Genomic DNA, 27,419 nt, shown 5'->3' on the forward strand with positions numbered 1-27,419 from the left:
AATGGCATTTAGAAAAATTCCACTGGAATTTATTTACAACACTACTGATAAAGCGGATAACCTATAACAGAAATAATTACTTGGGAACATTCTCAGAAGGTCCGCATGCCTGGCTTTACCTGTTGACCTTAGGTTCTGCTAGTTTATTATTTATTCTCTGAAACCTTACTTTTATGGAGTTTGGGAAATGAATTATATCGACTGTGCAAGCTTCAGTGGTAATTGTTCCCACACTTTAAAATGCAGGCTGAAAATTAAGACATTTAGCAGCCTTAATGTTTGTGAGCTGTGAAAAAATAAATAAAATAATCCAGATTGTGTAACAGTGTTCTTGTGTCCTCCTGTAGAATGCTTATTGTCTAACCTTGATGAGTATTGCACAATAATAGGACATTATGAGAGTGTACTAAATGCAAAGACATACAAAAGCAAGTTTGCAGTAATATCACCCACCTGTTTAACTATTGCTGCTATTATCTGAGTCTTTGTTTGATGTTATCACCTTGCTAATCCACACCAGGCACTTGGAATCCACATCTGTGATGCTTATCTTACGTGCAGTGATCAGATGAATGTAGCACAGTTTCTCAGAAGCCAGCAGGTTTTGAAAGGATGAAGCATTTTTTTCCTTTTTTAGGTTCATAGATACATTTGTTAAACTTACAGCCTACTGACACTCAATAAGCATTTTTAAGTTTTAAAAGTATAATAGTTCTTAGTGGTGGAATAATAAAGCAAAATTTGCAAATCTTACAGCATACTTTGCTGAATTTAATACTTCATTCAGTGTTGCTAAAAAAACAAAAACAAAAACAAAAAAAAAACTATGGTTATTTGTTTATTTGTTATATTTTCACCCAGGTCAAGATTCACTTATTCCATAATGATATACTTCAATAATGACAAAAATATCCAGCAGTATAAAATAATTGGAAGAACTAAGATTGTCCTGAACTGCACTGGTTCCATCAAGGAAGCTTTGGCAGTTACACTAACAATGCATATATTAAACCACCTGACCTTTTACCATTCTACTTATAAAATGGGTCACAAGAATCCTGTTTCTGAGTTGTTGAAGCTGCATAAGACACAAATAGGATCCAAATAGATGCAGGTGGAAACGCCAAGTAAATCAAAGAGTGCTGAAACACAGGACAAGTTTATTGAAGTGTCCTTTGTTTAACACAATTACTGCTGGGCTCATACTGCAGCCAAGTAGGGCATTCTTACATAAAACATTATATTATTTTTGTCAAGATTCTAATGTAGACCATAGATTTTCATAAATAATCCACTTGTTTTCATCCATCCATTTATTTTGTAAACTGATTGTCCTAGTGAATGTAGTGTGTTTGGAGTGGGGGCCTGGGTGGGTTAGGCAAGCTAAGCAGGATAGGCCAGTCTTCCATTTCTCTTGTAACAGTCTCTCTAGCTCATTCTGTGAGCTTCCAAGGCAGTTCCAGTCAAGTTGAGAAATATAACCCTCCACCTTGTCCTAAGACTGCCAAACTTGCCCTAGGGCCTCCTCCAAGTTGGCCATGTCTAGTGTGCTTTTTGTACGAAGGATCCAAGGAACATCTTCAGAAGGTATGCAAACCATGTTGTGACGTCTTTCATTATGGATGAATATCATAGATATACTTTGGGATCCCCCTAGATTGCTAATTTTTTCACTGTATCGCAAAGACTGAATCCAGCTACCCTGTAAAGGGGAGCATATTGCCTCCTGAATGTAATTTCTGCAAATGGAAAAGCAGAGAGTGCTGTTTTCCAAAATTACTTTCCTTGACAGTCATCATTCTCTTTCGGCTTTTCCCGTTAGGGGTCGCCACAGCGGATCATCTCTTTCCATTTCTTCCTATCCTCTGCATCTTGCTCTGTCACACCAACCGTCTGCATGTCCTCTCTCACCACATCCATAAACCTCATCTTAGGCCTTCCTCTATTCCTCTTACCTGGCAGCTCCATCCTTAGCATCTTTTTCCCAATATACCCATCATCCCTCCTCAGCACATGTCCAAACCAACGCAATCTCGTCTCTCTTGCTTTGTCTCCAAACTGTCCAACATGAGCTGACCCTCTAATATACCAATTCCTAATCCTATCCATCCTAGTCACACCGATTGCAAATCTTAACATCTTTAACTCTGCCACATCCAGCTCTGACTCCTGCCTTTTTGTCAATGCCACTGTCTCCAACCCATATAACATAGCTGGTCTCACTACACTCTTGTAGACCTTCCCTTTCACTCTTACGGATACCCGTCTGTCACAAATCACTCCTGACACTCTTCTCCACCCATTCCACCCTGCCTGTACTCTCTTCTTCACCTCTCTTCCACATTCACCATTACTCTGAACTGTTGATCCCAAGTACTTAAACTCGTCCACCTTTACCAACTCTACTCCCTGCATCCTCACCATTCCTCTACCCTCCCTCTCATTTACACACATATATTCTGTCTTAGCCCTGCTGACCCTCATTCCTCTGCTCTCTAGAGCATATCTCCACCTCTCCAGAGTCTCCTCAACCTGATTCCTACTCTCACTACAGATCACAATGTCATCTGCAAACATCATAGTCCACGGGGCCTCCTGTCTGATCTCATCTGTCAACCTGTCCATCACCACTGCAAATAAGAAAGGACTCAGAGCTGATCCTTGATGTAATCCCACCTCCACCTTAACGGATCTGTCACTCCCACTGCAGTCCTCACCACTGTCACACTACCCTCGTACATATCCTGTACCACTCTTACGTACTTCTCTGCCACTCCCGACTTCCTCATACAATACCACAACTCTTCTCTAGACAGTAGAGTTTGCTTTTTTCTCCACTGTTCTGTGACCTTAGAGTTGGTATATATAAGTTTATAAGTTCAAGTGTATGTGTGTGTGTGTGTGTGTGTGTGTGTGTGTGTGTGTGTGTGTGTGTGTGTGTGTGTGTGTGTGTGTGTGTGTGTGGCATGGGGGTGCAGTGGACTTCCCCACTGCAAAAACAAAATTCTGGAGTTGTTCATCGAAGGTAGTTTCAGCGAATAGTTTTCATTTTTTTTGTTCACCAAAATTACCTCCAATGACTTGACATGAATCCCCTATAAAGAAATTCACAAAAAATTCAGATCCAGACTAAGAAAGTACCTCAGAAAACAAGCCACCTGCAAATGAGTCCAACAACAGAGTATAACATGAATTTCAAAATCCCAAAAGAACCAAAACTTTGAACGAAGCAAAAACTAGTAACAAAAAAAATAAGTGTCCAAACACAAACGATAAACACAAATTTAATGGCACAATGATAAATAAAAAAACAAACAATATGTCCCAAAGACTGAGCGCTTTCACCATAACAAATGGCTTCATCAGAGTACAGTGGGATAAAAATTCAAAGTTTAAACAACAAACCACCCTACAAGCTGACCAATCCACACAGAATAGAGTAAAAGGACATCATCATATTATTTATTTTTTTATTATTTATTTATTTTATTATTTTTTTGTTATGAATTTCAAAATTCTTTCCCCAACCTTTTCTCCCACTACTATAACCAGTACATTCACTAATAAATAAATGCCCTTAACTACCGACTCCTTCCCACATTTCTTCCACTCTCCATACCTGCCTCACCTTCCTATCCTTCCTATTTTCTCTGTTTTCTCACTACTCGCCTCCTTTCTTTCTCCTTCCCCCCTCCCCTTTTCTTGGTTCTTATCTGGGGCTCCTTCCTTTTTTAATACTTTAAAGTACGCATTATCAATAATGTATTATTTTACTTATATCCTTACTTTTGTAAACTTATCTATTCATGTACTGTAAGAAATCAGGTATCTCATATATTGGCACTTGTTTAATGTTAATTTTATTTTTAAATCTTTTTGTGATTTTCATTTTGTATACTTGTTTTTCATCTTGTACTACTCAATGCTGTTGACCACACAGGTGAGGATGGGGTAATTGAGAGCTTTCTTCTATGACTCAGCTCTTATTTATTTATTTATCTGTCTGTCTTTGTTCACTGGGAAAGTCTGACTGTGCAGAGCCTTTTTGTAATGGATGCCTGGGGAGAAAAGCTACATCTGATGCATTTAATATACTCATGGCAATTTTTTTTTACAAAGATACACTACATAGATAGTTCTTAAGGCATCTAGATATGATTTTCTGTGGAGACACTGTGCAGAGATAAAACTGGCATTTCTTCTGTGGTGACATTATATATGATATTAAATTTCAAGTATAAAATATTTAGTATGCAAACAGTTCATGTGCAATTTATGTGACAAGCAGACACTTAGACAAGCAGACAAGAGGGTTACAGTATATATGTTAGAAATAAATAAAATTGAAGTATGGAGGTGTGAAACATTAGTCAGTAGGTATATAGTAGGTAAAATTAGAAGAGGGAGAAAGGTATTGTATAGCTGATAAGTCAAGGATAGTGAGTATATGAATAATTGGGTACTTAGTGACATAAAGCCTGTTTATATGATAGTGGTGGAGAGTATTTGAAGGAGCTAGATAAAGTGGAAATGTCAGAAGGAAATTGAAATGTAAAGGGGGATTAAGGAAGGAAATTGAGGAGTAGTGGTAGAAATGATTTTATGGGTTTATAAGAGGATAGGGGATATGAGCTGACAATGGAAAATAGAGTTACCCAGGTGAGGAGCATGTAGATGACTGCATGTGGTTTAAGTATTGTTTTAGTAAGGAGTTGAATGCAGAAAGTTTCATGGTCTGTTTCAAAAGCAGTGAAGGAATTTTGAGTGATGTCCTGAAGTGTTGGTAGGGATGGTACTGCACACATAAGGGTTGAGTCCTCAGCATACTGAACTATGGTAGTGAGGTGGGTGGCAGTATGTAGTTTGTTAATAAAAATGTTGAATTGGAACGGACTTAATATGGCTCCTTGTGGGATGCCAACAGTAACTGGTGGGAAGGAGGACATATTTTGTTTCCATTTGACTGCTTGCTGTCTGACAGTTAAATTGCTATGGAACCATGAGAGAGAGGGCTGGATGAGGCTGTGGTAACAAAGTGCAGTAAAAATATATTGATGGGTTACAGCGTCTAATGCTTTTGATAAATCTAAGAATAGCGAAGACACCAGGATGCTCTCATTCGTGCGTTGGTTTATGTTATTTGTCAATACGAGGAGAGCAGTGGTAGTATTATGGAAGGGTCTAAAACCATGCTGGATTTGGGAAGAAGGTTGTTAGAGTTAGTATACTACATAAGTTATGAGCTGATGTATTTTTCTAGTACTTTAGAGACGGGATAGAATGGCAATATGTGTAATGCTGGAAAAGTCTGTTGATATGCCACCTTTGTGGAGTGATTATTATATAGGATTTTTTTTCCAGATGGACAGGACATTTCTCTCAGAGGTGGATTGGTTTATTAGTATGGGTACAGGGAAAGCCATAGCATCAGTTGCTATTTTTAGGTATTATGTTGGAAGTTAGTCAGCAGCTAAAGAGGTTGTTTTCAGTTTTAGTAGAAGCTTTCTTATAGTAGAATTTGAGACTGGGAGGAAGGAGAATGAATGTGACTGGCTAGGACAGGATGGGACGGGGGAGGTGAATTGTCATTATCATTAATCAGAGATAGTACTGCCTTATAAAGTAAGAGTTGAATTGAGATGGCTTTGAGTCAGTGATGTTAGTAGCTGAAGGAGAAGGTGTGGTGGTTTGGCCAAGATGCTTTAGTTTGTTGTAGTGATAACCAAAAAAGTCTTGGATTTTTTTGTTTTTTATTTTGGTGGCTAATATAACAGGTTTATTTATCCATTTTAATACAGCCCTTAGCAAGTTTTTGGAAATGCTTAAATGTATGAAATGCGTTTTGTGTTCTGCTTTTATGCCAGTCTTTCCAGACTTTGTCTCTTTGAAACATAATATTTTTAGTTTGTTTAGTTAGCCATAATGCAAGGTTTGATTTAACACTTTTTATTCATATAGGGGCTAGGCTGTTAAGAATATTTATAAAAGTTTAATTAAATTGTGAGACAGCAGTATCAAGTGGCATGGATTTTAATATGTTCCGGTTATACCAGGCCAGTGTTTTGCTAAAGATGCTTTTACTAAATTTTGTTGTATTACATATTTGGTTATAAATGATGTTTTTGGATTGGGTACTCTAGTTTCTGACTACGTAGGTCAGATGGTGATCCAGATGTTTCAATTGTGTTTGGTTTGCTGGTAAAAATCCAATCTAAAGTTTGTTATGGTAGCTATCGATATGTGGGAGGAGACTAAACAAAAGATAATACAAAAAACAAGAAACTGGAAGCTCTGTTATATGGATAGCAAGATACAAGTAGTGAAACTGTTTTTAGTCCCTTTAGTTTTATACAAAGGTCAGACATGTTTTTATCAACCAGAAGAGAAGTTGTTGATAGCAATTAATAAAAAGTTGAAGGATTTTATCTGGGAGGGGAGGTGGGCAAGAGTCAAGTGCGATAAGTTGATAATTCCAAGAGAACAAGGTGGTTTAGGATTACTTATTTTGAAAGGGTATTTCAGAGGTACACAGTTAAGGCTGACAAGCAGAAAGCTATAATTCAAAAGTGGAAAGGGATAATGATGAAACAGGAGAGAAGCACAAGAAATAAGGTGAGACTGGGATTTAGGATCTAGATCCTTAAGGAGAATAACAATAACCATACAGAATATTATATTCATAAAGTAGCAGAAATTATTCTAAGAACTAAGCGAACATGGGAGTGGAAAAGGGAGATTCTTCTGATAGGCATGACTGCAATTAAGGGAATTTACTGGAGAAAACTGGCAAAGGAACCAAGGTACAGGGAGCAAATAATTAGAGAAGGAAAGGTAATAGAATGGGAAGAGACCAATAATGCATTTGGACTCCAGGCTAGAGCCTGCATTCCCTTCCAATGATTGATATCAGAATATAGGCAAAGATAAAAGAATAGATCCTAAGTGAAAAACCAACACAAGAATCTATAACAGAAGCTGCTGCTAAAAATGATAATTAGTAGGGCATATAAAACATTGCTTGATAACTGTAGGAATTAAGCAGAGGAGATTAGAAAGGATTGGAAGGAGAGAGTGGGTAAAGAATTTACAAAGAAACAATGGGAGGATAAATGTATGACTCCCAAATATGCGACAAAGTCTAGAAGATTTAGGATATTTGCTTGAAAATGTTTACATAGGTATTTTTGTACTCCAAGCAGAATTCAAAGATTTTTTTCCTCAGGTAGATTGCAAACATTGGAGGTGTGATCGGGAAGAAAGAGATAACTGGGAACATATTTTGGGAGTGTAATGAGTGGGCAGACTTTACAAGTTTCCTGCAGACTACTCTGTCAGAAATACTAGGTGAGCAAATTGGTGTAACTAAGGAAAGGAGTTTTTGAACTGTGATTCAAAATCCAGCTTTCCCAGACATACTAAGGCCTTGCTGAGTATAATTCTGGTGACTGCCAAAAAAGCAATTACTAGAAAATGGAAATCAAAGTATAAACCAGCCATATTAGAAGTAGTCAATATAGTAACAGAGATAAAAAAATGGAAGTAGGGTCTAAAAGGGTAGGAGCAAAAAATTGTGGCAACAATATGAGCAGAATGATGTTGTGGAGGAGGAGTGAGATTTACGGGAAGGCAGGAATTGAATGAGCTATGCAATGTTTGACAATGATTGTATATAAGATTATCTATGATGTTTGTAACTGAAAATATTTCAGTATTGTTTTGTTTTCAGTTATACAAATGAATGACTGCATATGTCATAAGTGATAATTCCATAAAGATGTTTCTTGTTAAAAAAAAAAAAAAACAGTCCAGTCTAAAGTTGAGTGTCTGTCAAATGTTTTATTGATCCTAGTGGTGGTAATGCTCTGTAAAGTAGTATAACGTAGTTGGTTCTGAAGGTGTGTCATTGTTAATCAGCCAGCAGTCTATGTTGAGGTCACCTACTATAATAGTTTCTTGCTGTATATTGTGAAAGGATATTTTCTTTTGTTGAAATGTTGTAACCATGTGGAAAATAAATAGCTGAAATACATAGACTTTCTATTGTTGATTTTGATGAGTAACATCAGGAGTTTCTCATTCTTAAATTTTGGGATGTCTTGGGAGTAGGATTATTTTTAATACTTTTACCACCAGCACATTTGCTATTCCTGTCAAGCCTGAGTATAATAATTCCAGGAGGGATTACTTCATTATTTAATGTATCTTTCTTTAACCAGGTTTCAGAAACTAGTATATTCAGGGGGCGAGTAGCTAGATATGCATGAATGTCAGATTTTGTTACATATACTTATAACCTTCATGTTTATAAGAAAGAGTTTGTAGATGGAGGTAGATGGGAAGTAGATCTGGAAGCATATGTAATTGTTTTGGCTAGAGAGCTGGAACTACCAATAGGTAACCTAGGCAGTTGACTAGGGCACACTGCCTGGGGGACTGACACAACATTTATAAATTAAAAAAAAAAATTTACATTTCTTGTTTAAAGACACACTGTCCCCATGGTGCATTTGTGGGAGCATGAATTTTTAGGAGTAAAATCTACACTCAGCAATGGTTGGTGCTTTCCTTTTAGGATTTGAAACATGCGGAACCAGAAAACTGCTACTTTGCAATCAGAAACAAGTGTTCCTTCAGCAACAGCAGCGTGTGTGTGTGTGTGTGTGTGTGTGTGTGTGTGTGTGTGTGTGTGTGTGTGTGTGTGTCTGTCTGTCAGAGATGGCAGGTTAAAAAGACAAGTGCTCCTTCAGCAGCAGCAGTGTGTGCATGTGTGTGTGTATGCGGGATGGCAGGTTAGTTAATTAGCTTGCTCAGGCTCAAACTCTGTACCGTGGCTACAGGAGACAAGAGCCTTAATCCTCAATACAAATTACCAGATCATACAGTTAGACATCAGAGTTGGCTGAAATGTTCTAAAATGGGTAATTTTGTCCTTTGGTTCATACATTTTGTTTCACTGTTTAATGCAAAAAAATCTTCAAAACTGCAGGGGTGCATTTTCAATGAATGTGAAATTCAATGCATTTCCAGGGAATGTGAGCTTCAAGGGAAGAGAAGTTTACTGTTGCTCATGTTAAATCTGTTTTTAATGTGCAACTGTTTTGTTTAGCAAATGGCCATCAGTGTTTGAGCTATTAAATTTGAGAGCAGTGTTAGTAGTAGCATAATGGGTCGCATATTTGTCTTGGTACAGAAGGTTGTGGATTCTACTCCCACACCATGTAGATAGATTGCTGATACTCCAGTGCACTTTGGGGGGGGGGGGGTTGCACTTCTGAGTGTGTCGTCCTTTGGATGAGATGTTAAACCAAGGCCCCATCTGTCTGCTTTAATGGTAGGTGCTGTGAGAGCTTTTGCATCCACCTGAGCTATTGAAAAGAGTAGGGGGAAGTTCCCCAATACCCTGGCCACATTTCCCCTAGTAGTATAAACAGCATCAAGAGTCTCCCTTGAAAAGACAGTATCTGAACAACAAAGGATATTTAAATTAAATCCATATCTCTGTCTTCATTTCAAAAATAAAGAAGACAAATAGTAGGCATGCTGACACTTTTGAGCAGTGTTTGTAGTGATTGGGGGAGAGAAACAAGTAATGGGACACCACAATGGCTATGGGGGTTGGACTGGTCCAATCCCCTATCTAAGGCCACATTTGACCATGATCCAGCTTTAGGTGGCTGGGTTCATGGGTCGCTGTTTAGTGGGGCGGGGGATGGGGTGAATGTCAGCTCTGAGCTTCTACGTTGACTTATTGTGTGTAAAAGTGTAGAGCCATTTACATTTTAGCTTAGGTTTTTCTGTAATTTTTGTTGGTAAGGATTTTGACTTGACGTATTTGTAGTTGAATAGGCCAGTGAAAGAACAGTAGAGGTAAGGTGATTTTTGTGGGAGATCTGAGTTGTGTTATGGTGTGGTAAATGTGGGTTATTAGGGGCAGTATTATTGGCATGGGAGAAATAGGATAGCTAGTGAGGTGATTAGTGCAGTGAGTACACAAAACAGCAGAATATTGGCTAGAAGCATTGCCGGCAGGTGTGATAGAAGAATTAGATTCAGATTAGTTTTTGTTATATGAGGGGAGATTGATGGGATGAATGAAGGAGAGAGTATTGCTAAATATTTACTCAGAGTTACTGTGAGAGAGAGAGAGAGAGAGAGAGAGGGAGAGTTCAGTAGGATTGGATAAAGTGCAGAGGAGCATTGGAGGGGTAAAGGGTGTTTTGAATTATGCTAAATGTTTGTGTCTTTCGGCTTTTCCCAGTTAGGGGTCGCCACAGCGGAACTCCGGTCTGCTAATGATTGGTAGTTGATTTTTACGTGCCGAGTTACCAGCTCTGACGCACAACCTTCAACGAAGGTACGCCCATTCACGCATGTCTCCACGCAGAAGATGCTCTAGCTGAGAATCGAACCGGACAGCGTCTTACTGTGAGGCGACAATGCTACCGCAGCACCACCACCGCTATTATGCTAAATATTAGATGGAAATTGGGAAAAGTGGAACATAAAGAAAAGTGATTCTATGATAGCAGTCAAGTAGTCTGAGGAGGTAAAGGGATAAGGTGTCACAAGTAATAGGTTGAGATGAGAAGTGTAATACTGTAGTAAGGTGGGGTAGGTGGGAATTGGGAGTAGTGGCCACAGTCCAGAACAACACCTACAGTAAAACTGTCATTGCATCAGCCACTGGTCATTATTCCTGTTCCCTCCACATTCACTTGCGAACAAGACCCCAAGATCATTAAACTCCTCTGCCTAAGGTACTACTCCCCCAATATTTGCAGAAAGAAATTCACTTTTCTCCAGGAGAGAACTGTGTTCTCTGATTTGGAAGTGCTGATTGCTATCCATCTGCTTCACACTCAGCTGCAAGCATGGAAATCTTAGTCACTTGATTCTAAGAAGGCAACACCATCTGCAAATAACAAAGAACCATCCTTCATGTTCCCATATTGGCAGTTAGCACAGAGGACTAAAGCCCTTAGATATTAACAAGCTGCTTCCTGTGCCAGTGTTACAAGGTTTGATTCCTTCTACCTTCGTTTGCTTACAGTCCGATTCAGAGCAAATCATTTAACCAGGCAGTGCTATGGGTTGCTTCTGAAAAGGAGCAGTTTGCCATTGGGCTTACCTGGTCAACAGATAAAACCAAAAATAAGTAAAAAAAAAAAATATATCATCCAGACCTCATTTGCACATTGATATCCTAGCCACAAAAATCACAAACGGGAGGGGGCACAAGGCACACCCTTGACGAAGTCCTACTTTTACCTTAAATTTATTTAATGTAATGATGAGACTGCAGACATCATTTCACCCCTCAAGCACAGGGATCAAATGGCATTTAAGTGATCCTGGCACCCTCTGTACCATTGCAATACTTTCTACAAGACATTCTGGGAGACATGAGCATCTGCCTTCTCCAGGTCAACAAAAGAGATGCAGATAGCATTGGTAAACTCTGATGACCCTCTCCAATACCTTTGTAAGGATAAAGAACCACTCCAAGTTTACATGACCAGGACAACTGCCAGAAGTAGCACTTTTGTTGCCCTAAATGCTTCACTGAATCACATTTTGTTCAAAATGTCATTGCAACACAGATTATATCTGCATCCAAAATGTGTTCAGTAACATCTGCCAACAAATTCATTTGATAACTTCCTAGTGAACAAAGTGAGCTGTCTTATGACCTTCTTCCTCCCACTGTTGCTTTTAATGAGCCTGATGCTGTTGTATTTTTGGCTTATAGCATGACATTTTATTTAAGTTTTTTGTTTTTTCATTTGAGCCTTCTCACATTGATGATGCGTTTTCCCATGTAACATTACATTATAAATTGCTATTTTAGTAATGCTTGTATATCTAGCTTAATGCAACCTGTACACTTTATTCTAGATTTTCTAACAATTCTTGTTATTAGACTCACATATTCATCAATCTAAACAGATATGGCTTATGTTTTGCAAGCACTAAAAAACTCTTGTCAGTCGATGGAAGACTCTTCTGAGGTATTCCATCCTCATGACTCTATCATGAGGTTTGAGGATTTGTAAACTGAAGGAATCTTAGAAAAAAATTACTTGCTGGAACTAGAAACAATAAAAATGTTATCAGACCACAGAAACATGGGCATAATTTGTGCTTTCAAGTCTTCAAAAATGCAGTTTGCCTTCTCTGTAGGCCTCTCTGTTACTGGTTAGACGTATAGCTTCAGATTCCTTCTGATAATAACTAAAATCACAGATTTCATAATCATATTATACACCCTCTATTTTGCTGAAAAATGTTGATGGTTTGTTTGAAAGCAACTAACATGGTTTGAGGGCAAGTATCTGGTATCTGGGCAGATGAAATAAATCTCCAAGTGCATTGTCTTGACTGCTAACATTTCTTCCTTCTTAGGGTGGTCTTTGATCACAAACCCTTGGTCCAACTTTTTTTCTGTAAGTGGATTAGTGGTAACCTTATGTGAATGCAACAGTTGCCTACTAGTGGGAGAAAGTCATTAGATCATATCAGGAATGAGGGATGTTAATAGTGGCTGATGTGCCATCTATCTTTTTCCGAATTAAAACAGCAAGTCAGTTGTGGTGCTTTTGGACAGTTGGAGGAAATCCAGTTTCCACTTCCAGTTCTGATACTCTTTTGTGAAAACAATAGAACAGTATAGCCCTGTTACAGACATCTGTCTTTATACCCTCCATTTCACCATGTGAAAGTGCAGGCAGAAATCATACTTATTTCATATGGGGACTTGATAAGAAAAATAATTTACAAAACCTTCCAGATGAAAACCTATTTTACATTTTGATGTTTGTGAGATCCCATTGCAGACTAGTTACTCATGTTCATTGAAAACTGTAACATTTAGACATTTCAGCTGTGACAGAACAACATAAGTGCAAAAAACATACACATGGATAATTTACATAAGGAAATGCAGATAATTATAAACATTGCAAACGTAGTTAAAATGGTGTATCACACTGTATTACCACTTAAACAATATTTATTTATTTATTTATTTCCAGTTTAATGACTAGGGAGGTCCACTGGGCTCAAAGAACCCATTTTCAGTGGAGGCCTGGGGAGAACAGCTCCCATAATACATAGTACAAGCTCACATGGAGTGAAAAGCAGGCAATAGAGCTAGAAGACAGAAAACACAGTTGATCAGAGAGAAACATAGTCCCACTTAAATTGACATTAAGCAGCACAAAAAAAAAGTGCCATAATGCAATGAAACACTTTGGAGCAACTTGAGCTCAGAGCTGGAAAGAAGGAACATAGTGGTGGGACATGTGAAGAGCATTATGTAAGTAATAAAGACTTTGCAGAATGTTGCACTGGTGTTCCACATTCTCTTTTTGTGGAGTAGGACATTTCTTGAGGTGGCGGTCTTTGAACACATTGACGAGGTATCAATGTGTGTGTGACAAGCAACAGTTATCAAAGAAGGAAAAGTCAAAAAAAGGGATTGTGGTGAAAAAGGAAATAGTTAGACTAAGCCAGCTGTAGAACAGTGAGAACAGGAGTTCAAGAAGAGAAAGAAATCAAGAGATAAATATTGGCAAAGATCCAAAAATACTAAAATATGTAAAAATCTAGAAAGTGAGCATAAAAGTTGGTGAGGCATGATTGTACTGGTTATCTGCATGATCAAGGTAATAGAAAAGAAGAGGTTAAGAATTCATATCAATAGTTTTGAAAAGACCAAAATTCTAGAGTTACTGATGAGAGGAACAAGTCAGTGGTTTGAGAGAAAGAATGGGGGTATCTGATTAATCAGGAGAGGAAGGGCAGGGACAAACTTTAGAGTTTAGAGTTATGGAGATGAGTGTGGAGATTTTTCTTGAGACTGTCTTGAGTCTGAGGTTGCTTGTGGACAGGTGGCATGTGATTTCAGAGTCTGTTCATGTGGCATGAGTACAAAGTTCTTGACTACAAGAAGCAGCTGAAAGACAGCTCAGAGCCTTAATCTTCTGTGGTAAGTACCAGATATTCAGTGAATTCAGGGAGCTATGTATCGGAAATGTATTCTAGAATCTCAGAGAAGAAAGCTTCTGCTAGATATTGGCTTAAAGTCTTGTGACCTTTATTCAGTGGTATCAAAGCTTTTTATGAAAGAGTTCAGCTCCATGTCATATAGAAATAAAGCCCTAAGTATGACCCAGGCAGCCTGATTTCAATTAGCGACTCAAGCACTGGAGGAGCCATGTGATGGAGGATGTTAGTAAGCAGATGACACCAGATTACTCATCCTGAGGGAATGGAGTAGCTATACGTGCTGCTATACTGGCACCTAGTGGACGCTGATTGCCTTACCAGTGCAAGGTTGTATGCCAGCAACAAGGATGCCATGCCGGAGGTGAGCGGACCAAGCAGTCCATGCTGTAGCTTGATGCAGACATGCACAATATGTGTATGCAGAGAGGCCAGCATTGCAGGCACTTGGGTACTGGTGCAGCCACTTGAGGGAGGATAGCATTTAGCAGCTGACACCGGCTTACTCATTCTGGAGGAATGGAGATGATGAGGCCTTCTGTTGTACTGACACCTAGTGGCTGCATGTTACATTACCTGTTCAAAGGTGCACACCAGCAGCAAACAGGCCATCATGTTGGTGTGTACACCAAGCAGTGTAGCTTTTCAGGCATGTGCAATAGTGCACTGGCTTAGAGGCTAACATTACAGGCTGAACCTGTAAGCCACAGTGCAGGACTGAGGTTTACAGCCTATAGTAGAAAAACACCCGAATGGCTACTTGAAAGGGTTATAGTCTACACTGGAAAGCACATTGATGGCTACCTGAGAAATATCCTCTTATGACTGGTTCTTGCCCAAACTGGGAAAGATTGGGTCATTCAGCCCTTGTTCTGTTGGTGGGAATGAATTGACTCATTCATTGGTCATGGGAGGTAGGCAGTAGGGAAGAAAAAAATATGAGAAAAATATTTCTACAAAGCAATAATTGTTGAAGCAAGGAATGAGAAATAAATTATAGCTTTTAGAACCTATGCTGAGAGAACATCAATTACAGGGGAGCCTTTCATCTTCATTTTCTCAGACTTACAGTACTTCCTCAGTTTTGATACACCTGAAAGACGTGAAATATTAAGGAGAAATACTGTTGGGGTTGCTAAAATTGGGATTTGTGGGCAGGAGAATGTCTGAAGTAGCAAAAGTGCCTGACAAAGGTGGTTGCAGCACCTCAGAGTTATTAAGAAGATGTGAAGTTTTAGAAGCTCCAAAAGAGTTGATTGTTGTGGTTAAAGAATATACTCAGAATAATGATTACATTCCTTGTCCGAAATACACAGGCCAGGGAATGTTAAAGGCTGGAGCATTCTGAAATGTTATCATTTGAAAAGCAAATCTTATCTCTTTTAAGTTTTTCTGAGGGTACTGTAGTTATAGAAAATTTATGGCCAGTTTATTACATTTCTTGAAACAGGCTCAGATTGTACCAGTGGCCTTGTTAATTCTGTTGAAATCCTTTTGCAGCAGTGCCCTTTAAATATATGAGTCAGGGCAGGTGAACGCTTGTTGTGAACATTAAGGAAATATATGCAAAACAAAAAGACAAATACCTCACCAGTAAACATAATTGAGCTGTTTCCAGTCAAATAACTCATCAGTAAATATAGTTGAGGTGTTTGCAGTCAAGGAAGGTCTAGAAAAGACTGAGTGAATTAAGTCTGAGATGTTTCAAGCAAAAATTAGTATAGCTTGGGGTTTAACAATAGTTGGCCATTATGGAGTCAGTTTTCAAAGGAGGTAAAAGCTTCTTGTGTAATTTTGAGAAGTTGAGATAGGTTATCGGAAGTGCATGTTAGTGTGGAATAATCAACATATTGTATAAGGGAGACTTAACTGGTTGAGATATAAAGATTGTTGATGAAATGTTGAAGAGGAGGATGGCCACAAACAGAGCCTTGGGGTGAATTGGAATAAATGAGTAGGTAGGGAGATTGGGTGGGCTGCCATTTTACAGATTGCTACCTATGGGATAAGTAGCTGTTAAACTACTGTAGTGAGTAATGTAATAATCCAACACAGGAGTTAACTGTGGGAAACTGTATCAAAGACTTAGACAGACTGAGGAATTGGAAGGAGACAAGTTTGCCAAAGTCAATGTATATGTGAAGAATATTAAAGAATATTAAAACTGTAGTTGTGTTGTGGGCTGGGAGAAGAACATGTTGGAAGAGGTTAGTAGGAGCTGCTCTTGTAGAGGGTAGTGGAAAATTTGTTTATGTATGCATATTTTAGAGAGGGGGGGGTCAGTATTATAATGGGTCAAAAACTGGATATATCTACTGAGTCACCAACTTTGTGAATAGGGATAATGTATGATCTGATGTTGTCAATTTTCATTCTATCCTCAACAGATTGGTTTGGGTCCAATCCCTTGGATCCGACTCGACCATTTCTAAAGCTCGTGGACACTAAGAACACTCAAGCACTTCCCTTACCCCTTAATGCTCCAACCCTAATTACCTCAAATTTTGTTTGCTTTCAGCAAAAGAAGTGGTTGTCAACACTCTCAAGCAATTTTGTCGGATAAGTGTTATTAATATTTCTTCAGTGTCTTAATCGGTTTTATTTTTGGTTATATAGATTCTTCCTTACCTACTGCACTAGTTTATATCCTTCTGCTTTCCCTTATTTGTGTACCACTCTATACTATTGTTAGTATCTTTTCTGAAATTCTACAGTTTGGTGTAGTTCTTAATACCATCACTGGTATTTTCTCTTGGTCTTACCTTGTTTATAAAATTTGTTTGACAGTGTTAACTTTAGAGTGTTTTCCTTCTCTGAATTTGTTGTACAGTATGGAGGATAAAGTGTCACAGGGGATTTAAGAAGTGTATTAAGTGTGGGCATAAGCTGACATTTTCAGATGCCCACACCGTGCTGCGTCTACTGTTTAGGGCTGCTTCACTTGCAGAAAGACTGTTCAATCTGTCATGGGTTTAATCCCAGAGCATTAGTGGAATAAAAAAAACAAATTGATCCTCAAAGGCCTTTTGCCATCTTCCTTTGCAGAGGCTATATCAGGAGATAAATCTCCCAAAACCAAGACACAAGCAAAACCTTCTATAACAATGTCTCTGGGGCCTTCCTCATCTTCATCTGCTTCAGATTCCTCAAAGAAAAGACATCATAAAGATCTGACCTCCACCTCGGATCTGAAGAAACCAAAGATGTCTGATCCATCCCTCCCCAGCCATAACCAGGCTAAAAAAACTCAAAAGCTGACTCCAACCTCCTAAGGGAGGGTATCAGGAGATTCACACCCCCCAGATCCCCAGATGATGCAGACAACTATGCTGAACAGTACGCCACTGCAGTATACAAGCACCTGTACAACTACATGGACTCAGCCATACCCAACAGAACTAAAATCTGCTCCTCAAGGAAACACAGACCTGTCTGGTGGGCATCCTCTATCAACAGGCTTTACAACAAAAGGAAGAAACTGTTGTCCAAGGGTAAAAAGGAACAAATTCCAAATCGGAAGAACTCCCTCCTCTGCCTCAACAAGCAAATTAGATCATTAGTGAAAACCTCCAAACCAGTTATGAGTTGAAACTAACTTCCAAAACAAAGGGAAACCACAAGTCCTTCTTCAGTTATGTTAGGAACCTCCATGGCAAAGCCCAAGTTTGTTCCAAACTAGTACTTAATGGTACCACTTACACTGATCCTGCTTCCTTAGCCAACCTGCTGGCTGATAGGTTCAGAGCAAACTTCACCCCTTTATCACTCCCCAAAGGCCCAGTCAACATCCCTGATACTTGTCCCACACCTCTCATCTCTGCAGATCAAGTGTTAAAGGCCCTATCCAAAGCAGAAAATACAGCTTCCATAGGAACTGATAGTATCCCAGGGTGTATTCTGCACCATCTCCAGCAAGAACTAGTTTCATCATTGAGCACCCTATTCAACCACAGTCTAACTACAGGCTTCATTCCAGCAGAGTGAAGAACTGCCATTGTCATCCCTTTTCACAAAGGTGGTGCCACTATTGACCCAAGAAACTATCACCCCATCAGCTTGACAAGTCTGATCTGTGGAGTCATGGAGCGTATTATTATGGATCTCATAAACAAGGACATAGGCAATCTCCAAGCATTCGTCCTCACCCAGTTCGGATTTGTCAGCGGCAGATCTTGCCCATTGAACCTAGTTAACTTCTTTGAGACCGTCACCAAGGCCCTGGATGAAGGGAAAGTCAGTACATACAGCTTACCTTGACCTGGCCGAAGCCTTTGACACAATCTCCAGCTCGAGCATCATCGAAAAGCTAACACATGGTGTTAATCCTATCTAGTCAGATGGGTGGCCAACTGGCTCACAGATAGGATCCACAAGGTCAAAATAGGTGCTGCCACCTCCGACAGCAGACCTGTCACTAGTGGTGTTCCCCAGGGATCTGTCCTGGGACCACTACTGTTTGGCATACACTTTTCAGAGGTCCAGGCAAAGACAAAGGACCTGTGGCTAACCAAGTTTAATGATGACTGTAAGTTGGGTGTTGTCATTGACTCCCCAGTTGATGTTAACATACTACAAGAGGGTCTCACAGCTACAAATAACTGGTGTCAAAGTCATGGCCTTAAGATAAATGCAAAAAATGTATTATGGTACCATTTGGCAAAAACATGGCCCTACTGATTACCACATCTACAGCAACCACCTAAGCACATAACCTGTGGTGAGAGACCTGGTTACTCAGGTTGACAACAATCTCACATTCGACCATCATGTGGCGGCGGTGGTCAGAAAAGCCTTTTACTTGGTTCATCTTATAAGTAAAGGAATTGCATCCAGAAAAAAGGAGGTTATTACCTCTCTGTACTCCTCTCTTATTAGACCTATGATTGAGTATAATGCCCTGTTTGGTATGTACCTTTCCAAACACCTGCACCAACTAGAAAGGCCACAGAAATACCTCACAAAGAGAATATATGGCCTCCAACACCTGTCCTATGTGGACAAGCTTAAATCACTATCACTCTACTCAGTATCATACAGATTGCTCAGAGGTGATCTGTGTCTCACCTACAAGGCAATATCAGAACCTGCCCTACTAGAGATGCTCCATATCTGTAAGTCTAATTCCTCACACATTACATGCTTGATAGTCCTAAATCTAATATGTGACATCAACAAAACCTGCTGGAGAGACAGGTTTGTCTCCCAGAGGCTGCCCCGTCTTTGGACTAGACTTCCCATGCATGTCAAACAGAGTCCCTCACTGGCCCTCTTCAAATGCAACCTTGATGAGTGGATGGGAAACCATAAATTTGTCCCAGGGGTCTCACCTTTGTCCCTCATTTACAGGGGTGACAGGTGCTGACTAAGGTTTCTTTTTTGGTGATAAACTCTTGGCTAGGCTTGTAAGGGGCCCAGGGCCATTAGCCTAGTAACCACCTATGATCCTATGATCTACTTCGGATCTGAGCAAATCAAAATTGCCAGATCTGACCTTTTCAGTCCTGATGCAATCCAAGTTGGATCCAACATCTCATGGACCTTCTTCAGTAAGTGGTTTACCAAGGACTCGATATTTACCATTGCATGATCCAGTACACTTTAGGGTGTCTTCCCCCTTTCTGGAGAGACCTAGGTCCCCTTCGGTGCTTTCCACTCTTTCTTCTACAAGTTTCACAGAAGAGAATGTGGACGGGATGGTGAGGAAGATTCTCTTGGCACAAGGAAAGATGGGTGTTCCTTCTGCCCCTTCTCCTCTGGGTCAGGAAGTCCATTTTTCTGCTGCACCCTCCACTAGAAATTCCTTCTCTGACTCCCTCAGCAATTTCAGAGTCTCTGGATCCTAGCCATCTGGATCTGTCTGGCTCAGATCTGAGGATTACCATATCCTCAAATCCAAAGTTTGCTCTGAGTACTCTGATCCATTCAGATCCAGAGAGCTCTTGGAGCCATTGCTTCCCTGTTGGATCGAGGTGTTGCAGTTGACTCAAAAGCTTTCAGAGCCATCTCTGCACCATGGAGCCTCAGCACTGGTTAACTTAGCTCTGGCTTCCACCTCGGGCATTTTGCCCTCGGAGCCGGGGAAGGTTTCTGTCCAGAAACTGTCCTGTTCAGATACAAGCTCTTCCCTTTGTCTGGGGCAGTCTGCCTTTGAAGCTGTGAAGAGAGTTTTCTCTGCCTCGGCAGGACAGATGGATCCATCCCTCCTGAATCCAAAATCTACAACCCTGATATCTCTCTACTTGGAGCCTCACCAACTCTTTCCACAGGGACAGCCAGTACCAAGACCCCAGGCTTCCACACAGCGAATCTTGATTCTTTTCTTCTGATACTTCTGCAAAGCATCCCACTGAGGAGGTCCCTAAGAAGAAGACATGCAAAAGGCAGCACCTAGGCTCACCAGAATAATCTATCACAGAAGATATGGATTTTGATGAAGGTGAAGAGTCCCCATGCTGACCTCCTGAAGATGTCTCATTCTGAGACATCCTAGAAATCCTTAAGAAGAGCGGTGACTGGATGCCTAGCAAACCTTTCCCCGAGAAATCCTTATTCCTGGAGGCTTTTGGTACTGGACCGTTTACCTCCTGGGTGACTCTGCCTGCCGATGAGCTTATTGAGTTGATCTCTCTGTGGGTGTGGAAGGACATTGACACCATTGAGCCCATATCTCAGAGACCAGATAAGATTATAGCACTACCTGTGGGCAGACAGTTTTGGGGAAAAGGGGTGCCCATTGATGCAATGGTCGTAGTGGCGGCCACAAAGAAGGAACTTGCTGAGGAAAGTTCCACTGTCCATCTCCCCAGCAGGGAGTCTTGGGTGATGGGCAGATTCAGGAAGCATGTCTGTGCTTCAGCAGCCTTCACTTTAAGGTCAGTGAATTATTTGGCACATTTCACAAGACTTTAGAGGGATTTGATTAAAGAGCTGTCAAATACCTTGTCAGGATCTATACCTGAAGAAGTTCAGTCATCTGTGGCTTCTCAGCTGGGTACCCCCAATCCATTTCTAATTCTTCCATGAGGTTAGTTTTGCATGTAGCTGAAGGAACTTCAAGGGCAGCGGGTACTGGCATTTCCATTAGGAGGCATGCCTGGATGCGCTTATTTGATTTTGTGGATCCCTTCAAGTCATCATTCATCAGTGCCCCCTTTGATGGCACATCTGTGTTTGGCCCCAAAATTAAGGGCACACTATCCCAGTGTGAAAAGGATGGAAAGACCCTATCTGCCAGATCCTTTTCTAGGAATCAGCTAGGTGGTTGTAAGATGTGGTTCTCAGGGTCTGTTCCAGGACACACCAGAGGCAGAGGAGGGAACTGGAATAGATGATGATGCCCCCAGTGGCAGAGGTGGCCTGCAAAACCAGGGCTCCAGAGATTCTTTCTGTGACAGACCCTACCAGCTCTCCTGAAAGGAGGCCTGATTATCCACCTCTGGAGGCAATCGGGGGTCGATTATCTCTGCACAAGAGAGCCTGGCTAGAATTAACAAATGATACTTGAGTACAGAGGATTATATCCAGAGGTTATATAATTCCATTTTCCCTTCCTTCTCCAATATTAAGAAAAATCCCCGATGTTCCACTCAGTCAGAGGGAACAAGCAGCAATTCAAATCCATAGGCTGTTAGAAAAAAGAGTTATCCAAGAGGTCCTGCCAGACCAGTTAGTATCTGGAACTTACTCAAGGTTCTTTTTAGTGTCAAAGAAAACAGGGGACTAGAGACCAGTTTTCGATTTCAGCAACTTAAACAAGTCTGTTCGATTGACCAAATTTTGTTAGATCATGGTACAGTCCATTCTCCCGTTTCTGGGCAAGGATGACGGGATGTGCTCCACAAAGCTTCAGGATATGTACTATCCCATAAAGATGAACAGATGATCCAGGAGGTATTTACAGTTTCGGCTGGGAGCCAGTCATTACCAGTTCAGAGTTCTGCCCTTTGGTCTCACCACACCCCCCCCAGGTGTTCACCAAATGCATGGCAGTAGTAGCAGCTCACTTCAGAATGTAGGGATTCTGAGTGTTTCCATATTTAGATGACTGAAAAGGGCAAGACATCAGGTTCTTCAGACATGCTCTGTTTTGGGGATAACCATAAACTATAAGAAGTGTCAACTTCAACCACCTCAGACTCTGGAGCTCATAGGAGCAATTCTCAACAGAGTCAGGCATAGCTTCATTACCATTTTTAAGAGTTCAGACCTTAAAATCACAGGTCAGAAAGATAATTCACAGTACTTGGATTTCAGCCTGTCTGGTCATTCAGGCTGTAGGCTCAATGGCAGTGGCAATGTCATTAGTATCTTTAGCCAGATTTTACATGAGAATTCTTCAGTGGATACTAGCCACACAATGATCAATGCTTTACCAATCCATGTCTTATCAGAGTCGAATTACTCAGCTATGCAAGAGAGATCTCAGATGGTGGATTCAATCAGACCAGGTTCTACAAGGCCATTTGTTTATTCCCCCTCAGCTAAAGGCCATAGTGACCACAGATGCTTCTCAATTGGATTGGGGGACATTTTCTGGGGAAAACAGTCCAAGACACTTGGTCCCCCCAAAGAGGCCAACTTGCATATCAATGTCCTAGAGATGAGAGCAGTGCTTTTAGCATTGCAAGTCTTCCAAGATACTCTCCCTGTGGGAACAATTGCTATTCAAATGGACAACATGCCAGTAGTTTGGTACATCAACAAACAAGGAGGGACCAGATCTTGCTCTTTATGTCAAGAAGCTCTCAGAGTGTGGCAATGGGGGATTTTATCCAACCTGTTTCTTACAGCAATGTACATTCCTCCAGAGAAATCCAGTGTGATAGCAGACAAACTGAGCAGGCAAATTCTTTTCCTCATGAATGGTCCCTCAACAGGAATGCCGTGGAATTGATTTTCCATTAGTGGGGCCAGCCTTGCTGAGATCTTTTTGCTTCTCCCCTAAACAACAAATGCAGCAGCTACTTTAGGCTAATCCCCCCCACAGACGGAATTACCGAGGGATGCTCTACTTCACGATTGGCCCCCCGGTCTACCCTACACTTATCCACCCATTCCGCTAATTCTGAAATTCCTGCAAAAAGCTGCCATGTTGAAGAGAAAAGTCATCCTCATTGCACCTTACTGGTCTAGACAAATCTGATTCCCATTCCTCTGGCCTCACTTACTTCACCAAACTTGGATTCTGAATCCAACTCTAGACCTCCTGCCTCACCCGACAGGCATGATTCATCCAAACATAACCAACCTCAAGCTGACTGCCTAGTTTCTCCAGTGCCATTAATAGCTAGATGAAGTTTCAAACTACTGAGAAGAAAGTGCTTATTGGATGTATATATATTGTTATGACTTTTTTTGCTCATTAAAGTGTGTTTTTGATGTTCATTTGTGAATGGGCGTTTGATAATACATGCATTTTGTGGATTTAATTGAAAGGATATACAGAGTGAACTGTTGGGAACCGTGAGGAACACAGAGAGTGTTTTTATTTTGTTGGCTTCTGTAGTGGTGCTGGTGTGAACATTTTCATTCTTCTTCAAATCCTCTCCCACTTTCCCATCCTTGAATGCTTCTGGAAGAATGAGTGGTTACAGGTCTTTTCTGCCCTGTATTTTTATCTCCAGATATAGCCTTCTTCTCCTTCTTCTCAGGATAACACTATTTCCCAGTTTCTATTCTAATAAACCGCTCTATTACAGAATCCATAGTCCCTTCCATCTGGAAGCAATTTTACACCCTTCCAATACACAAAGGAGGAAACTCTAGATATAACCAATTTTAGACCCACAGCCATACTCTCACCACTCTCCCAAAATTTTGGAAAAATGTATACACAATCAAGTCTTACACTACCTTCTGCAAGAAAATCTACTCACCTACCCAACATGGCTCTTGTCCCACACATAGCACTACAACAGCTCTCCTGTCTTTCCTAAACTCTGTATCACTAGCTAGAGACAGTGACAAACTTATTTCCTGTATCTTCATTGACCTCTCTAAAGCCTTTGATACAGTCTCTCATAAACTTCTCCTTAAGCTAGCAAACTTACACTTCTCTCCATCCACCATATCTTGGTTTAACAGCTATCTCTCTGATAGACTCCAATCAGTCAAATGGCTCTCAGCTTTCTCCCCTCTTCTTCCTGTTAAAATGGGTGTTCCACAAGGCTTCATCCTTGGGCCACATCTTTTTAACATCGCTACCATCCTTCTGTACTCTTCCTGTCCTGGATCCTCACTGATACAATACGCAGATGATTCTACACCTATCACTATTGCTGAATTACCAACTCAACTAAAATCAGACACACAGTCCTCTTTTAACTCTGTAGAAAACTGGCTATCTGAAAACCAACTTATCCTAAATCCAAAGAAAACCAAATTACTTCTCTTTCTCCCTAAAAACCTTAACTACATAAACTCTTCCTTCTCCATACTGTCACAAAATAATACTCAAATACAGGTGGACACCAGTACAAAACTCTTAGGTGTTACTATTGATGATAGACTAACCTTTGATTTACATGTCAATAATTGTATCCAAAAAACACATCTCAAGCTAGGTCTCCTCTATAGAAACAAAAAACATCTTACCAAAACAGCAAAATTAACCCTTTCAAATGCCTACCTCTTACCCACTTTACTTTATAGCTCCCAAATTCTCACCAGCCTCAACACTGGACTACTAAACAAGTTAGAAACAACTTATAACAGGATTGCCAGATTTGCTGCCCAAAACAAGTCCCATCACTGTCTCTCACTAAAAGAACTAAATTGGCTAGAATTACCTAACCTGCTTTGGTATAATCAGTTTCAGATTATTCATTCCAGTCTCTACAAACCCTCTTTCTGTCCAACTATCACATCTCTAATCTTTCATTACCAACCCACTAGATTACTCTGCAGTTCTGAACAAGGCCTACTAAAAATCTACAAAGGACCAAAATGGGTCACCTAGTCTATAGCTTTAACCCTTCCAAGGCCTGGAATTGCCTACCACTAGATATAAGATCCCTTGAACATTTCAATCAATTCAAAACCGCTACAAAAACATACCTTCATGAAAAATGGACTTGCCAATGTAATTATCCCCTGTAAACACTCCCTTATAACCTTCTACTTCTCCTCTCTCTTCCTTCCCTTCAGTAAACAAACTTACTACTTTATCTTCTCCTCTTGGTACATCACTGGACAAATATAACTAGTAAAATATTTCAGCTATGTAACTATTGCACTATTATGTATATAATATGTAATTATGAATGTATCCCTCTGATGAATGTATTTCTATGTATTTCACTTGCCACAGTTTAATGTATGACACTGTAATGCAATAATGTGTGGCACTGATGAATGTAATGTGTGGCACTGTAATGCAGTAATCTGTGGCACTGATGAATGTATTTCTATATGTATTCAATATGTAAAATTTCTATTTTCTGTTGGAGCTTTTCTCCTTGGGCCTCCACTGAAAATGGCCATTTGTAGACCAGTCGGACAAACCTGGTCAACAAATATAAAATAAATAAATAAATAAATAATTTCCTTTCTACTGAGTCAGCAACAAGATCCAAGGTAACTGGGGTTGGTGCATTGTGGGTAAGGGAAGAGCTTGAGAGTTCTTGGTGGCTATGAGCTTTAGCAATGGCCGAGTCAGATCCGAAAAGTCAGAACTGAGCCCATCTGTTGAGAAAAACACAGATGGAACATTACGGAAAGTACAGAACATTTTATTTTTTCCATGGGGGAACGTACATAAGATTCAATTATAGACCTATTTATTTTCATGTTGACTGGGCAGGCTATGGCTTTATGGTGTCATTTTGAGGTGCTCAGGAGGGTAATCATCATCAGAAGCAGAGCAGGGTTTGAGCTTAAATAGAAGATTTTTATAGTAGTTATTGAGATAGGTTATATAGTAAAGCTACATGAGATGCTGAAGCAGGATGAGGGGGTTGGTGTTAGTAACAGGACATTTATTACAGTGGTGATACTGGAGATGATTTAAATTGATGGTCTTGGAGTTGGGGGGATCTGGAGATTTTTTAGGTGGTGGATGGGCTGGAGGGAGGTGGTGAGTTTTAAGTTAGGGTTGAAATGCTGTCTATGAAGTAGGTATTGAATGTGGTTGTGATTTCTAGTGGATAGGTGTTATGAGAAGGGCTTGGTTCTTTTTTTGAGGCTGGATTAGTAGTTTGTTTATTGAGTACTGTATTTTTGCTTGCTTTTGTAGTTAAGTTGTAGATGGTTGTAATATTGTTTTTGACCTTTTTTACTTTTTGACAGGTTACAAAGTTCTCTGTAGAGTTGGAGATTATGGGATGTCTTGTGTTTGAGAAATTCTTTTCATGTCTGTGTTATGCGTAGTCATCTTACTTTGGGGTAGAGAGCCATGGGGACTGATTTATTTTTACTTTTTTTACAGAGTGGAGTATAACTGTTTAGGGTGTTTAGGAATAAAGTGTAAAATGTTTTGACGCCCTTATCAAAGGGGAGAGTTTTTAATGTAGACCAATTAATTGAAGGCTACCTTAAAGCAGCATATGTAACTCTGACTTCTACCTTTCAGACTAATGACTTCAGTTCCCCTTCCCACTCTGGTTGTGATGGTTTCTGTAAGTAGGATACCAGCCAGCAACCTTTGCTCTACTGCTCCAATCCCTTCATCAGGTTGGCCCTATCTGATGGTGTAGTACTGGGTAGGGAGGAAATGGTAATAAAACCAGAAGCTCAACAACTGGTGGTCGGCTGGAGGTTGATCTGAGGAAACCAAAAAATATACTCAAGCTCATCATAATATAGACAGATTTAGCACAACAAAGCAAGCATTTTTATGGTTTGCAAGTGCCCCTATAACCCCACACTCCCACTTACTGTATCATTGTCCCTTTAAGATTTCTGACCTTAGAGAAAGAGTGATCATTGGCCGGCTGAATAAAAACCTATCTTGCTGTTCCTACAGGAGGCTGTGAGATCTGACCACATAGTAAGTAGTCACATATGAATATGAAGATCTCACTCATATGTGAATCAAACAGGTGTGTTTTGCACAAGTGACAACTTAAGCTATGTTTGAGTAGTTGGGATACAAATTCTGGTGATCCGAGTAAGTTATGTAAGTGTTTTAATAGACAACTGTAAGTTGGGCTACTGCTATTTAATACTTCCTTGTATTATTCTATTGCTTGTGTCATAACATTTATTGATTTTGATGCCCATTGATGTTAAATCTGACTTTCTGCTCTTTACTTCTTCAGTGTATCAATGCCAATGTACTTCCAATGTTTCATGTGACTCTGTGTCAATGGCTTGGGATGAGGCTTGAAGAAAATTCCAACATACATCATCCTTCTGTATAGCATATAAACACGCAGACAAACAAATGCTCAAATAGGACTGCTGAGAGCATTGACTAA

The 27,419-nt window shown here is 40.1% G+C and overlaps 1 protein-coding gene across 1 annotated transcript in view; it reads left to right on the top strand.

Moving 5' to 3' along the window:
- Nucleotides 1-27,419, top strand: part of SIM1 (SIM bHLH transcription factor 1) — a 410,929-nt gene that overhangs the window by 57,620 nt on the left and 325,890 nt on the right. The gene's annotated exons all lie outside the window — the stretch shown is intronic.

This window comes from Protopterus annectens, chromosome 1.part0 (assembly GCF_019279795.1).
Source record: "Protopterus annectens isolate FY-2018-M chromosome 1.part0, PAN1.0, whole genome shotgun sequence".
Lineage (NCBI taxonomy): Eukaryota > Metazoa > Chordata > Ceratodontiformes > Protopteridae > Protopterus > Protopterus annectens.